The sequence below is a fragment of the Hyaena hyaena genome, unplaced genomic scaffold (genome assembly GCF_003009895.1).
Source record: "Hyaena hyaena isolate Hyena2069 unplaced genomic scaffold, ASM300989v1 scaffold_89, whole genome shotgun sequence".
NCBI classification, from domain to species: domain Eukaryota; kingdom Metazoa; phylum Chordata; class Mammalia; order Carnivora; family Hyaenidae; genus Hyaena; species Hyaena hyaena.
Window position 1 is genome coordinate 3400104 of NW_024080719.1, and position 16005 is coordinate 3416108.

The 16005-nt window shown below is 40.4% G+C and overlaps 1 protein-coding gene across 2 annotated transcripts in view; it reads left to right on the plus strand.

Annotated features, from left to right (window-relative positions):
• Positions 1-16005, plus strand: part of TMEM131L (transmembrane 131 like) — a 172334-nt gene that overhangs the window by 29353 nt on the left and 126976 nt on the right. The gene's annotated exons all lie outside the window — the stretch shown is intronic.

The following is a 16005-nucleotide window of genomic DNA, read 5'->3' on the forward strand; positions in this document are numbered from 1 at the left end:
CCAAATATTGCTTTGTTTTGCCCTTAAAACAGACTGTTCAGAGCATGGAATTAGCTGTACGATACTGCGCAAACACGCAGAGTTACTTGGGCGGTCAGGGAGAGTGCCCTTGACAATGTTCAGTGTTTTCATTTGGTAGTGAAATGTTATTTGTATTTTTAATTTTTTGTTTATTTTTATTTTTTTAAGTTTATTATAAAGGAGAGAGAGAACAAGTGAGCAGGGGAGGGGTAGAAGGAGAGAAGGAGAGAGAGAGAATCCCAAGCAGGCTACACGGTCAGTGCAGAGCCTGATGTGGGGCTTGAACCCATGAACTGTGAGATCATGACCTGAGCCAAAACCAGGAGTCAGATGCTCAACCAGCTGAGCCACCCAGGTGCCCTGTGCTATTTTTATTTTTGCTTACTGTGCTATAAGGTACATTAAAAAAATAAGACATCTTGAATTAGGGAAACTCACAATAAAGAGGGAAAACAGATAAAGAAATATCTACCTATAATCGTCGATAGACTCCCAAGTGCTGGGAGCCAGCAAAAGCCTCTTCTGCTAAGGTGGTTTCTGTTCACTTGAGGACCTTGCATCATAAGGTAGCCGCACCTAAAAAGTGGAGAGTCGTCTTCTTGGAGGAGTGATTCTGGGGTGTGGAAAGGGACCAGAGGGAAGAGTGGTTGGGTTAACAGGAGTTTGGGATTGTGGAGCTGGAGCTGTCAAAGGGGCTGTAAGAGAGCTGACAGCAATGGGCCGATTAGGGTGATACTCTAGAGCCAGCTCTGAGAGGGGTGCTGGGAGCGCAGTGTGAGGGCGGAATGCTCTGCTGGGTGTTTTTACCCGCTAGTTGCTCAATCCTGGGGAGGTGTGAGAGGGTCCTGGGAGACAAGAAGTCGCTACTTAGCGAACAAGTATGAAACTGTCTCAGCGTGTTAACAGGGTGGCTCCACAGGTCCTTAGGGAGTGGATGTCAGCCCCAGCTGGAGAGGAAGCCTGGAGATGAATTCCTAGAGTGCCAGCAAGGCCTTTGAATGCCAAGCCAGCCTCACTGCAGGGTGGTGTAACTGAAAGTCAGAAAGGTGGCTGGTTGGAGAGAGTCCCATTCAGAGTGAGAGTATCAAAATAGATTAGGCTATAGGCTTAATGGATAGAAATTCTTTTACAAAGGACCGACTGGTGCTTGCTCAGGCATTACTTCAGAAGACTGCCTAAACTACAGCTTCAAAAAATGAAACACAAGATTTTAAATCACTGCACACTTCATTTAGGAAGAATTTTCTGTGGAAGTGTAGTGTATAAAGGATAAATACAGGCTGCTTTATTTCAGTGGGGATGGGAGACCCACTGGGCCAAAGGGATATTTACCTTTCAAGAACCCCCACCCACTAATCTTATTATTCAGCTGGGGTGGCCATGCATAGTAGGGAAGACTAACCCTAACCCCAAACCCAGAGACACATTTCAGTCTAAGTCAGTCCCCTTTGCATAGATGTGTGTGTAGTGTGACCATGACAGGTGTCATGGTTGTTCCCTCAATTTTGCCAGCAACTAATTTAGGGTTGGATGTTTATGAAGACAGCTTTAAAAATTTTTTAATGTTTATTTTATTTTTGAGAGAGAGTGTGTGCATACATGCATGCATGTGATTGGGGGAGGGGCAGAGAGAGAGAGAGAGAGAGAGAGGATGAGAGAGAATCCCAAGCAGGCTCCGAGCTGTTAGCACAGAGCCCGACGTGGGGCTTGAGCTCATGAACCACGAGATTGTGACCTGAGTTGGATGCCAAAATCAAGAGTTGGACGCTTAACCAACTGAGCCACCCAGGCACCCCTCTGAAGACAGTTTTGAAGGTACTGTTGCTTGAGGACTTAGGGGAAAGTTTTCCTCACCTCAGTACCAGTGAGCATGTGATGCTGAGGGGATGGCAAGGTGGGATGTTACAACTGAGATGACATCATGGAGCTCCTGGCCCAACCTTCCTTGGAACCGTCTAGGACTTTGAGTCATGGGAGTCACATGAGAGAACTCTTCTCACTTACCTTGTTCAGAGGTAGGCCTCACACTGCGTGAAGCTGAAAACATCCGGTTACACCTGTGTTTTAGGCACTCCTCTGGCCCCTGAGAGAGATCTGTGTCTCTAACCCAGTTTAAAGCTTTTTGCTCCATAGAATCTTCCACTTTGAGAATTAATGTCACTAAATTAGGTCTCATATGTTACTCATATTTTTAAAGACATATTTTTTTAAGTTTATTTATTTATTTAGAAAGAGAGAGAGTGAACAGGGGAGGAGCAGAGAGAGAAGGGGAGAGAGAGAACCCCAAGCAGGCTCTGCTCTGTCAACACAGAGTCTGACATTGGGCTTGATCCTACCAACTGTGAGATCATGATCTGAGCCAAAACCAAGAGTCAGACACTTAACTGACTGAGCCGCCCAGACGCCCCAAGACATATCTTAAATACTCTCAGGCAGAGTATTTTCCACATCATAGTCAAAGCACCTGTCTGTTGGAGCTGCTTTTTCCCATTCTGGAAAAGGAAGTTGTTTTGTGTGTTGTACACACAGATTTGAAATTAGCATGTGGTGACATGTATACCATACACATACCACAACCAAATTGAAGCACACAAACCCCACATACAATATATTCATAGCAGACACATCAAACACTCTTCGCACACTTTCACTCCACACAGAGCACATACGCAGCCACCATGCGTAGACAGTAAACATACTCCACAAATAAACCAGCTCTTCTTGCTGTGGATTGTTACTCTTTTCTTGCTACTCTTTACTGTATTATCTGTTTCCCTAGGTACAGAAATACTTAAATCTTTTTTCTTTTTCTTATGAAACACTTCAAAAATAACGATAACTTGAAAGAACTGCGCAATGAACACTTAGATACACGTCTCCTAGATTCAGCTTCCACTGGCATCCTTCGAGCTTTCGATAGCAGGGGCCAGTGTTGAGGCATTTTGAAGTTTTTGGCTAAATAAAGAAAAAGGTTATGTTGCTTTCTCTTTTTATTTTGTCGGATTTAAGGCACAGCTCCTTTTCCGTCTGCCTGCCATTCTCTTGAGTTTATGTAAGTTTGAGGAGGCGGGTGGGAGAAGATGTAGGAGGATGGAAAAACGAGCATCTTGCTTTATTAACGGACGTTCTCAGCAGGCCCTGGGTGGAGCCGGGGTGTTGAGGAGTCCTGTGCAGGGGCCCTTCCCCTCCAGCTCTTGATATGCTTTTGCTGCTCCCCAAGAGGATGAAGAGACTGTGAGGGGCCCTTTCCTGCTGGGAACTTTTCCTAAACGTCCACTTTGGGTAGAGACGCAGATTGTGGCCGCGGAGCCAAGAAGGGCCGAGGCCAGCCTTCCCTGCTCTCTCGCTCATTTCCGGCTCACTGTTTAATTTGAAATCTTGGAACATGTGTTTTAGTGAATTGGTTCATAAAATGTTTTTTGCAGGATTCTGGAATAGAGGCTGTGCATTCTTTAGTATACCATACATGGATAATTGCACTATGTGAGTGCATGTGTGTGTGTGTGTGTGTGTGTGTGTGTGAGAGAGAGAGAGAGAGAGAGAGAGAGAGAGACAGACAGAAGGAGACTGTGTGTGTGTAGTGCATGTTTTTGGGGGTGGGGAGGGAAGTAGAGGGCAAAGATAGTTCCTTTAAACCCTCTCTTCACATGATGCAAAATGTTTTCTCCCTTGGTATTTATGTAGAGTATGGACAGTGAAGGAGTTGAGATACTGACTCTCTGGGTCCCCAGGCTCTTCTCACTAAGCCCTTCTGGGCAAGCCTGGGCCTCCTCCTTTTTCTGTTTCAGTGACTTTGGAAACTAGTTATGGCTGGGAATTGAGAAGTTGCCATTTAGAAGTTTATACAACATATGCAAGAGTCTGTTCCAAACTTTGCAGTTATATCAACTTTGAGCTTTTCCCAACCTTGCATGGACTAAAGCCCACTGGAATTAAGTGAAATCTCACAGTGCTGCACAGCATAGCCGATTCTGCATGTGTACTGTGTATGTAGTGTGAGCCTGGACAGCGTGTTGTTTTTTCTTTGAATGCAGTCTTACGTAAAGAACTTGGGTAGCCTCTCATTTTCTGAAACCTTTATCTGGCTTATCCTAGACACGACTCATTTTTTTTCTCTTTCTTTTTTAGTATGCAGGGTTGGGTCAGGCCTGGACTCAGTGTTTTGTGACGCCAGGCCTGCACCTTAAATCTTAGGAACAATGGTCCTGGGTAGTCACTTTCCCACAGTTAGTGAGACTCAGATGTCAGGCTCTAGAGCTCAGGCATGTCCTGGGAAGGTTTGGGAGTTGGCCAGCTCTCATCTGCCCGTGGCTGCTGACCTACAGCATCATGCAGAGTGGCTGGGCAAGGCTGTGGTCCATCCTCAGGTATGTCCGTCTGGACAGGAATTCAGCTCTGTCACTGAAGAAATAAATCCTTTGGTGCCCTTCACACTTGATTCATTATTCAGCTTCAGCTAGAACACTTCAGGTGATGGGGGGGGGTTCACCCCCTCAGAAATGGACTTTCTGTTTGTGAGCCTGTCTCATTGTTAAGCTGATGTTTATGATTTCACATTTGCCAGTCTGCCTTCCGAAGCAACAAAGGGAAAAAAAAAGCTTTAAGCACTTACATTTGGTCTTGTTGAGATTCTGTTTTGTTGATTTGGACCTACCTTAGTCTGTTGAGACTAATAATACACATGTGCATGCACATAGTCTTTTATTCCTAATTGTGAAAATCAGTTCCAAAGTGACCACATGACTTAGTGGTCTATCCCAGGACCTCATTTAATGGGACAGAAATTTAAAAGGTAGAAAAAGCCCAGGGTGAATAAATGTTTGGGAGAGGAGCTATCAGTTGTTAAGAAATTTCAAAAAAATAATTCTGGAATATTGAAAATGGATGAAGATCATAACTGATGGCGGAGCCAGACAAAAGCCTACAACATGAAAGATGAGGGGCCCACCAAGCATATTATGAAATGTCAGCATGACAGGATAAAGAGAAGATTCTCAAAAGTTTTAGGAGGAGGGTGGCAGGGTTTGGGAGGGAACAGGTCACTGATGAAGATACGACAGCAGGGACCCTGATGATCCTCTAACCCGAATGCCTGACTGGAGACATGGAGCCTAGCACACGCACCTCCCAAGGTTGTGCCAGTATTAAAGTAAATAATGTACATAAAGTATCTCTGGCACATGGTAGAAACTCCTCTTCTGACCATCCCTGCTATTACGATGATGGTGAGGAAGTGTATCAGGATTAAGATCAGCTTCATGAGACAGAAAATCCAGTAGCATAAATGAGATAGAAGTGGAATCAACGAGCCGGCCAGAGCTCAGATGATAGCTCCATGGTCATCGAGGTTCAGCTCCTCTGTCTGCCAGTTCAAAATGACTGCTCAACCTGCAGGATCCTTTCATATCCCCTCCAGGAAGGAGGAAGGGGCTGCAGTGGCATTGGCCTTCAGCCTCCCTTTAAGGTAACTTCTTGGAAGTAGCCTCAGAATTCTAATATATACCTCATTTCCAGAACTGAGTCAACATGATTGCATCTCAGTTGCAAGGTCAGTTGGGAAAAGGTATCTACGCTGCTGCCATGTGCCTAGTTAAGAATGACTTTTAAGGAGGAAGGGAGAATGGCTATTGATGTTGGCAGCTAGCATTCCCTTTGTCACAGAAAGCCTTTGCTTATCAATATGTTAGATCCGCAACTGTTGGGATACGAGATTTGCTCCAACTCTTTGGGATTTAACACGAAGTTCCATTAACATATTCTCTTGTGGTTGATATGTGAATTATTACGTGTTAAACTGGGCATTAAACCACAGAAGCTTTTAATATGGCTGACATGCATTTAAACGTGCCCTGCTGAAAATACTCAGCTCAACATTACTTTTTAAAAGATCTGCAGATGAGGGGAAAATTAGAAATTACTAGGTAGGACTATCTTGTGAAGCTGGTATTAGTCATACATTATCCTTCTAGTATGGAGACAATTTGTGCAGATTGCTTTGACTGTTAGACACAGTTCTAGCATTTGGTGTTCATAACTTCTTGTTATTTGATCTCTCTGCCCTGGGAGTGCTAACTCTGCTGTCACTCCAGGGAAATCTACATCTTAGATTTTTCACATTATTTCCTTCTGTTTGGAGTATAGCTATGGGGTCCATGACCTTGTTCCTAGGTATGAAATTTCTAGAAAGCCGGTTATTGTAAAGTCTCATCTTGCTGGATGATCTTTTTTCCCCCAGTCTTCCTGACCATGTTTATTTCTATTGACCCAAATACTTGAGATTTATTTTTAGTTGGAACATCTCAGAGATGCCTAAAGGTTAATCTTAAACGCTATAAACTGTGCATTAAAGACATAATTTCAGTTTCTCCCACTTAACTTGGAGAGTGCTTTCTCACTTAGGAAACTTTTCAAGAACCTTAATACTTAGCAAATGTTCATATGAGGTTTTCCATTGCTATAACTTTCTTGTTTAATTCACTTTTTCCCTTAATCATTTTTAGAATGCAAGGGAATTTTTACATTTCAGGGATCTGGTTATTATTCCTTCCTACCCTTGGAGTATAAAATGGCTTTTTAAACATAAACCAGGACAGAATTAACCATATTAAATAGGAAAGAATTAAGATTAAGTGGCACAAATGGGCCATTTGAAATACAACAAAATTAGTGCATTCTATGAGGTAACTATCATTTTTCAAATTCAGACATTATACAACCACTAGGATATAGCTTTGAAAAATCTGTTAGGATATACTATTGGATAAACTGAAATGTTAATAGTTAAGAAAGAAACCATTGGGTATGTACTGAATTAATGCCTTAATTTTGTTTTGTGGCCGGAGCCAGGACTGGGAGTCAGACCAGGAGAACCGGGATCTTGCAAGTTACTAGTGACATGATTTGGGGCAAGTTATTTGACTTCTGAGGATTTCCCTACAAGAAGCAAAATAAGGCTAATGTCGGCTCTGCCAGCCTCATTGCAAGTAGTAATAAGACACTGATTATAAAGTGCTTTGAAAACGATGAAAGGTCATGACATGTAACATTACATTATTGAAGAGTCATAGCTGAGACTAGAAGCAAATCTTTAATAAGAAAAGAAAATAGAAAACTCACTGCTTTTCAAAATACATTGCTTATAATATACATACTGGGGCCTTTGCTTTTAAATGTATGATGAAAGCTAAATGTTCTGGTTCTTTGTTTTATCCTACTCAAGAGAAAAATTGACTTATTAGGATAATTATTTTGTTGCTTGGTTAGTCTGAGTTGTAATAAAATTTTCTTATAAATGATCATTAATTTATCCCATAGAACTAGCAAAATGTTGTGATTCTTTTAACTGGGCTATAAAATTTGTTTCTACAAAAAGTTGGTTTTTTTAACGAATGAAGTGTAAGATATATGAAAAACATAATCTTGACTTTTTGCCTCTTCATCACATTTACCCCTGGCAATATGCCATTGTCAAGGATGGATGCATTCGTTTGAATCTTGGCTTGTTTTTCTGGAGTGACCGGCCTTGCCGAGTAGGAACAGAGGTTAGGGTTCGGGGGGCCATGTGGGAGGGGAGGACAGGGTTGGTGAGGTACAAACTGTAGGAATGTAGAGCAAGTGTCAGGGGACTCTGGTGTGAGGATGAAGACAACTTAGGTGTATTCTGTGTTCATAAATATTTGCAAATAAATACTACTAGTCTTTAATGAACTCCAAGACTATACATTCAGTCTTTGATTACAGTGTGAATAAACATGTTTGTGCATCATTTGAATTAGCATACTGAAGGGGAGAAGAAAAATATTGTCCTGTTTGTTAGTACTCAAGTTCCAGTTCTGTTTGGGGGATAAGTTATGAGCCCAGGACCTGTTAATAGTATGAGATAGTACTACAGTTGTATCACCTAGCTAAAATGTCTTATATCACTAAAATGAATTGGCTGATAAAATTATAAGAATTCAGAAAAAGGGAGCCAATTTAGAGTGAGAATGAGCGGCTCATAAGCGGGCGAGGCCCAGACAGGAAGGAGAGACCATCTGGAAGTAGGGTGTGCTCTGGACGCTAGGGGTGGGGAGGGGGACATGGCCAGAACACGAGATCTATTTTGTTGTGTGAAACATAAGTCTTCTAGAAAGCTTGTACCAGATTTTGATAGCTTGAATTCTTGCCTGGGGAATCAAACTATTCCATGAAGCAAAAAAGGATCAGAGGTAAAGTATTGGGAGTAGAAGATTTGGTAGCAAGAAAACAACAACTTATGTATAATTGGGCTGTGAAGAAGAGAAACAGAATTGTGCAGTGACACTAATGTTTCAAATCCAAAAAAAGCTTTCTGACAGGAAAAGAAGACCTAATCTGTAAATTGGAAGAGCCTATCAGGTACCTAGGGAAATTAACCCAAAATGAACAACTCGGAGATAGAGTCTAGGAAAAATATTAGACTTCAGAGAAAAGAAAACCACATTCTTGAGGACTTCTTAAGAAAAGATGAGATGATAGACAAGGGCTAAAAGTATTGGACCATCATCACGTTTCCCAAAATGACTTACAAAGCAATGTCACAGTAGAGCTGCGTTTTCAGAAGATCTACGGAAAGGGATAACCAAGTATTTATATTCAGTCAAGCTGTCCTTCATGTGTGAAGTCTAGAAAAGTAGCTTTAAACATATACAAAGTCAGGGAATAATGTACCTTGGAGGCCACACTGAGGAATCTTTTAGAGGGTGAGTTTCATTTAAGCAAGAATGATGGGGGAAATGTCAGCAAGGTGACCAAGCCTGGGCATTTCCTATTTTGTTTGCAGATCTAAGGCTAAAATGGAGGAAGGGGCAGCGATGGGAGAATGAAAACCTTCCCTGCACATGTAATTGGAAGCTCTTAGTTACAGTGTGTGTTCCTTAGAAGCAGTTGCCGAGACCGAGTTGGTGTACAGGATATTTATGAAGGATTAACACTTGTGGCAGGGAGGGGGCAGAAGCACGGTTGGGCAGAGGGAGAGGAAAAACCTAAGCACAGGCCTGTGTTATATAAAGCTGAGGCCAGCCCCATGGGCAGCTTTGGAGTGTTTATGGCCCATCAGGCTGTCCAGTGTTGGGCACCAATGGTTAGGCTTTTATGCCTTCGTCTTCGTCAGTCACTTGAAGTGGGCTGCCCTTTGAAGGGCATGTTTTCAGGTTGGTGGCTATCTGGGTAGCACATCTCCATGTCTGCTATAGTTGCTTTTTCTTCAGTAGGAAGACTACGGTCAAAGTGATAATTTAGAAGACAAATTCCTTCTCATTGGTGAGGGTAGCTGCTCCCTTACCAGACCAGTTCTACAACGTGATTCAGCCTAGATCCTAGGACTGGCTGTAACCTGGTACCCTACTGCAGTAAATGCTTTTAGAGCGTGTAGAATGGGTTTTGCGATTGGCAGCTAAGAACCTGGCACCTGTGGTAGAGTGGATTGTGGGGCTAGGAGGACAGCTAAAAGACCACTGCATAGTCCAGTGGGAACTAGAAGAGACTTAGTAGGATGTAAGAATGTGTTTAAGGAGAGTGTGAAAGAAGGAATGAATCACAGTTAATGATGGTTAGAATAAGGAAATGGTCGGGAGGAAAATCAGTTATCATTCAGCATTACCTCTGGGGAATGGGTTTGGGTGTGACCGAGGGATGGTTGGGTGTATGTTGATAATAGGCCGTTCATACCCTACTGTATGTTTTGTTTACCAAATGCTTATAATATTTTCGTGATTTAAAAACTCTAAGGTTTGAGCCAGGAAACTTAGAAACATTGTAGTGTTCGGACATCAAATTTTGGTGTGTGTATTGTACACGAGTTTGAACATATTTTTTTCTAATCTGAGAGGTCACAGTACATCAAATGAAGGAAGGCTATGAAGACTTGAGATGTAAAGTTAGAAAATTATGCACACATTTCATACAGATGCTCAGTTCAGAACGTGTAAAGCACAGTTGCTGAGTTTCTACTGTGTAGCAAGCAATGGGCTAGGTTCCTTAAGTGTTTTCTCATTTAATGTTTTCTCACATCTGTATTGTAGATAATATCATCCACTAAACAGATTCGCAGTGAAGATTGATGAATGATGTATCTTGTACGTTTCTTTGAATTGAGGAATGGTATTTAATGTTTGCTTTAGATGCTTCTTTTAACAGAATCAGGCCTATAAATATAGAGAACAAACTGATGGTTGCCAGAGGGGTAGGCAAATGGGTGAAGGGCAGTGGAAGATACAGTCTTCAAATTACAGAATGAATAAGTCACAGGAATAAAAGGCACAATATAAGGAACAGTAATGTAATAGTGATGTAACGGGACAGATGGCAGCTACACTTGGGATGAACATGGCATAATGTATAAACTTGTCTGATCAGTGTGTTGTACACCTGAAACTAACATAACATTGTGTGTCAACTATAATAAAAAAAAAAAAAGAGTAGGAAAAAAGATACCTCTTTTAATAAGTCAAGAAGATGGTACATTTTATCTGCATAGAACTCTGCTACCTAAAATGCTTTTTAAACTATTAATAGTATATTTTAAAAATTAAAATAGATTAACCTTGAGTTAATCTAGAGATCAGAAATAAACATTACTCCTCTGCAATTAAAAACTAATTTTAATATTTAGGTATTAATTAGTTCAGTGGTTCTCAACCTTGGTCACACTTTACAATCACCTGAGGTTTTTTTTTTTTTTCTCCTAAATACTGATGTGACTGGCCCCACCCTAAAGTAATTGAATCAGAATATGTGCAGCCAAAGTTGAAACTGCTGCTTCAGGATTGCTTCGTAATAGACTGACAGCTGCTTTTATGGTGCCCTTGTTTTGATCTTGCTAACTGGAATATGATCTGTCAGGAAAGGGATGACAGTGTTCATTTTGAAGAAGGCTAACTTTTTATTTTAAAACGAAAGTGCATCTGATGATATGAAAGGCTATGAAAACACACCTTGATATTAAGATTTTGATACCTGACTCTCATTTGTCAAAGACTGTGTATATGAAACAGCCCAAATTAGAATCAGATTTTGCATAATTTTTTCTTAATCTTTACCCTGTGCTTCCTTGTCATTGTCATTCCCATCTGCCTTTGAACTTGAGATCTATCCATGTAGTAGTCTTAGAGCATTGGCCTTCAGACCCAAGAGGATGTACATCTGGGGGTACTTTGAAGCCATTTCAAGGGAAATGAAGGCACCTATAATTTAAAGAGAATCCATTTCAGATTCTTAGACCTTGAAAGTAATCAGTCCTAAAATTGACCTGCCTCAGAAAATGCTTGTGACCCAGGCAGTCTGCTGGTTCTCCTTTCATACCTCCCCTTTCAGAATGACCTGTCTTTAATGAAAAGGCACACCTCACATTTACTCCTAATCATCAGGGTACCAAGCAGAGGGATAATGAAAATATTGGTGTGACTGCTGAGTAAGGGAATGACTGTAATGGAAAAATGGTCCCTTTGCAAGTATGTTTCCCATTGTTTACTGTTCATAAAATTGAGAGAAGGCTTATTGAGTGGTCAGTTAATAAGCTATTAAGTGTTATACCAATGGATGAATATTATTACTCTTTGCTAAAAAAATCTCTTTCCATTTCCATCTACCTATTTATACGAACTCATATTTTCAATTCCTACATCTGTAAGAGCGAAACATAATAGATTTCTTGTGGAATCTTGTCTCCTTCCAGTAATAATACTCTACAGAGAATGAGCTAATGAGAGAAAGCATCCTATCCATATCATTAAGATACACATGCATTTCCAATAAAACTTTATATATATTGAATAATTGTATAATTTTTTGGGACACTTTTGTCCTTAGTAACTGTATTGCACTCAGTTAGAAGAAATTTTTAACACTGAATTTTATGGTTAAATGTATAAATCTCAATTTGTTTAGAGGTTTTTGTTGCAGAGAGGTAGGATGGACATTTAGGCATAAAAGTATATCAAGACATAATACTGTAGGGAAAGTAGAACAGAAAGATGAGATCAAGGAGAAAGGGAAATGATGCTTTTGAAGAGTTTATTCATTTATTTTTTTGAATGGGTGTGATATATGAAAAATGCTGATGGAACTTAGACTAGAATAGATGTATTTAAAAGTGATGTAATCGTTTTATTTACAACTCAGTATTTACAGTATGCCAGAAGTTATGTTCTTTGCAGCCATGTGGAATTACAGTGTGAAATTCTGAATGTTAACTTTAAAATGGTGAAGAACCCTGGGTCTGGCCTGTTGTAGGGACAAGGGTGATGAGAAAGATAGGGTTATTTATTTTTTCCTTGGTTAAAATATCTGGAAAGATGATATAACTGGATATTTTTAAGTTTCTCAGCAATATTTTAACAGAAAAGATAGTCGGCAAACTGTAATAGGAAGTCCAAAAACGCACTGTGTTCTAAGATCACTTCACTTCCTCTGAACCTTTATGCCATTCCTGACATCTCCGTGTCTTCCGCCTTCTTCCTGCATAACAAGAATCTCTTTTAGAAGTGTTATTTGGAGATGCAGGCCATTTGTGTTATCAGTAGATGTTATTGGGTTTTGTTTTTCTAAACAAATACTTTTTTTTACATTTTTCTGAAGTATAGTTGACACACAATGTTACAGTAGTTTCAGGTGTACAACATAGTGGTTCCATAAGCCTGTATGTTATGTGCCTTCACAAGGGTAGCTTGTGAAACCCATCACTTAATGGTGTTTCAACTTACCAGTTTGTTACACGCTGACCATGTCTTTATGCTCTGCTAATTTTCTTTTTTTTCTTTTTTGCTGGTGGTTTTAGTTATCAAAGAGTCGAGAGAGATCAGGAATGCATAAAGCAGTAGTTGAAGCCCTGAGAAAGAGTCTGGATACTCTCGGTCTAATTTTGGCTCTATTGCTAGCAAGCTGCTTAATTTACAGGTACTTTGTAGACGGTCACTTTAAGTGAGGCAAGTGGCCTTTATCTTTCTTGTTGCCTTTGTCAGAGCACATTTGTGTACTTATTAAAGAAAATTGTTAAGACTTGACCACAAAAACTTATTTCTGTTCGTTCTAGGTCTCTACACTGGGTAGGTAGGAGCTCCACTCTGTCACTTTTGTGTTGACAGTTTTGGAAAGATATAACCAGAGTAGAGTAAATGAGTTAACTGAGGATTGAAATAAGGCAGAAAGCATTTAGTTTACTTTTTATATTTCGTGAGCAGATTAGGTAGTGGGGAAAACAGTATCAGTATTCTTATTTTCTTATATTTGTTCTGAATTCCAATACTGATGTTTTAGAAGCTTTTATGTTTTTTTGTTTTTAGAAGCTTTTTTATGTTTTATGTATAACATAAAAATATTAAAAATATAACCCTTGTAAAATTGGTTTCCATTCAAACATGTCTTCCTGCTTAGGGCCGCCTTCTGTTCCACTCATTTCCCATCTGGTTGGTAGCCTGTGTCTTTGTGTTGGCTGTCGAAGAAGAGAAAATTGACAAAGGGTGATGTGTTTGATGTTTCAAAAGAGCATGGTTTAAGTGTCAAAAGACTGGGAGATGCCCTTGTGCAAATTACTATGGCCCTTAAATATTTTAGCAAAAATTTACCTGTGTGTGACTCCCTCTATGTCTTATCATACCACTATTTGTCAAGAATTGTGCTGGGGCACCTGGGTGGCTCAGTCAATTGAGCATCTGACTTTAGCTCAGGTCATGATCTCACAGCTTGTGGGTTTAAGCCCTGCATCGGGCTCTGTGCTGACAGCTCGCTCAGAGCCTGGAACCTGCTTCAGATTCTGTGTCTCCCTCTCTCTCTGACCCTCCCCTGCTCACACTGTCTCTCTTTTAAAAAAAAAAAAAAAGAATTGTGCTAAAAATTCTCAACTCTTGACTACTCATTCTTTGTTCCTACTGAGACTTACATAGGGCCTGGTTGGGATTACAACAATATTTGTTAAATATGAAATGCTTATTTTTATAACTCAGTTTTGTTTTTTAAGATATCAAGTCCCAGATAAGTCTCTTTTTTTCTCTCTCTCTCTTACTCTTGTGGATTTTAAGTGGGTTCCTTTGGGTAGCTGTTTTTTCAGGTACTAATTTTCTGTTACGTACAACACCACATAGGCTTTGGAAGTGTAACTATGAGTCTGAATCCTGGCTCAGCTCCTGGCCATGGGCATCTTTGGCTAAATTATCTGTACAAGCTTTGATTTCCTTCTCTGTAAAACGAGACTGATGGTACCTTTCTCAGGGTGGTGTTGAGGTTCATTGGCAGCAAGCATATAAAGCACTTAGCGTGGGGCCTGCACGATAGCAAATGCTGTGTGATCAGACCAGAGGCTGTCATTCATTCATTCATTACTTGCCGTCTTACTCTGGCATCTCAGTTGCTTTGCACTTGGCATTTTTCTCAGCTGAGAGGAGAATTGCTTCTTAAATGATGGGAAACAAATCAAGAATGTGTAGTGATGTGGGGCTCCTGGGTGGCTCAGTTGGCTAAGCGACTGACTTCAGCTCAGGTCATGATCCTGCGGTTCGTGAGTTTGAGCCTCGCTTTGGGCTCTGTACTGAGGGCTCAGAGCCTGGAGCCTGTTTTGGATTCTGTGTCTCCCTCTCTCTCTGACCCTCACCTGTTCATGCTCTGTCTCTCTTTCTCTCTCAGAAATAAATCAACATTAAAAAAACAATAAAGAATGTGTAGTGATGTAAGCAGGAGGCCATGTTTGTGTTTTCAGAGTGGAAATACAGTAGTTTTTAATTTTAAAAGTTATAATAGCTAATTTTTGAATGCTTGCTTTATGCTAGATACTCTTTAAAGCCCTCTACAGATGGAATCTCATTTAATTCTTCGAATAAAACTATGAGCTAGGTACTATTAAGATGGGTACTGTCACTGTCCCCATTTTATAATAGGAAATCAAAGTGGGTACTTTGGCCCAGCTGCTACATGTAATGCCTGTTAAACAGCTTTTCTTAAGAAAATTAAAGCCACCGTAAAGTACTGAGATAACGTGTGTGTGTGTGTGTGTGTGTGTGTGTGTTTTAAGTTTATTTATTTTGAGAGAGCGAGTGCCAGAAAGGGAGGAGCAGAGAGAGGAGAAAGAGAATTAGAAGCAGGCTCTGCAAAATGTCAGCGTGTGACCTGATGAGGGGCTCCATCTCATGAACAGTGAGATTATGACTTGAGATGAAATCAGGAGTCAGCTGCCTAACTGACTGGGTCACTCAGGCACCCCATTATTGTATTTTTAAAAATAGCTTTATTTAGATACAATTCACAATTCACAAAGTCCCACATAAGTGCACCTGTTAAGGTGTACAGCTCAGTGGCTTTTGGCATACTAGCAGTTGTGCAGCTATCACCTCAGTCTAATTTTAGGACATTTTCATTCCCCAAAAAGAAACCTCACACCCGCTACCAGCCACTTACCATTACTTCCACTCTAGTCCTTGGCAAGCACTACTCTATTTTCTGTCTCTGTAGATTCGCTTATTCTGAATATTTTATGTAAATGGAATCATACAATATGCAGTCTTTTGTGACTGGTCTGTTTCATTTAGCTTAATGTTTTTGAGGTTCACCTGCCTTGTAGCATATATCAGTATTTCATTCCTTTGTATTACCAAATAATATGCCATTGTATGGATATACTGTTTTTGTCTGTGTATTCCTCAATTGATGTGCATTTGGGATGTTTCCAGTTTTGGGCTATTATGAATAATAATGCTGCTATGAACTTGATTGGTGTATAGGTTTTGGTGTGGACATATGTTTTCAATTCTGTTGGGTACATGTCTCGGGGTAGAATTGCTGGTTCATATGTAACTCTATGTGTAACATTTTGAGGGACTGTCAAACTGTTTGCCAAAGTGTCTGTACCATTTTACATTCCCACTAGTAAGGTAGGGAAGGTTCCGATTTCTCCATACACTCACCAACACTTAATTAACTGACATTTTGATGACGGCCATTCTAGATGTGATATGAAGTGGTATCTTATTGTGGTTTGGA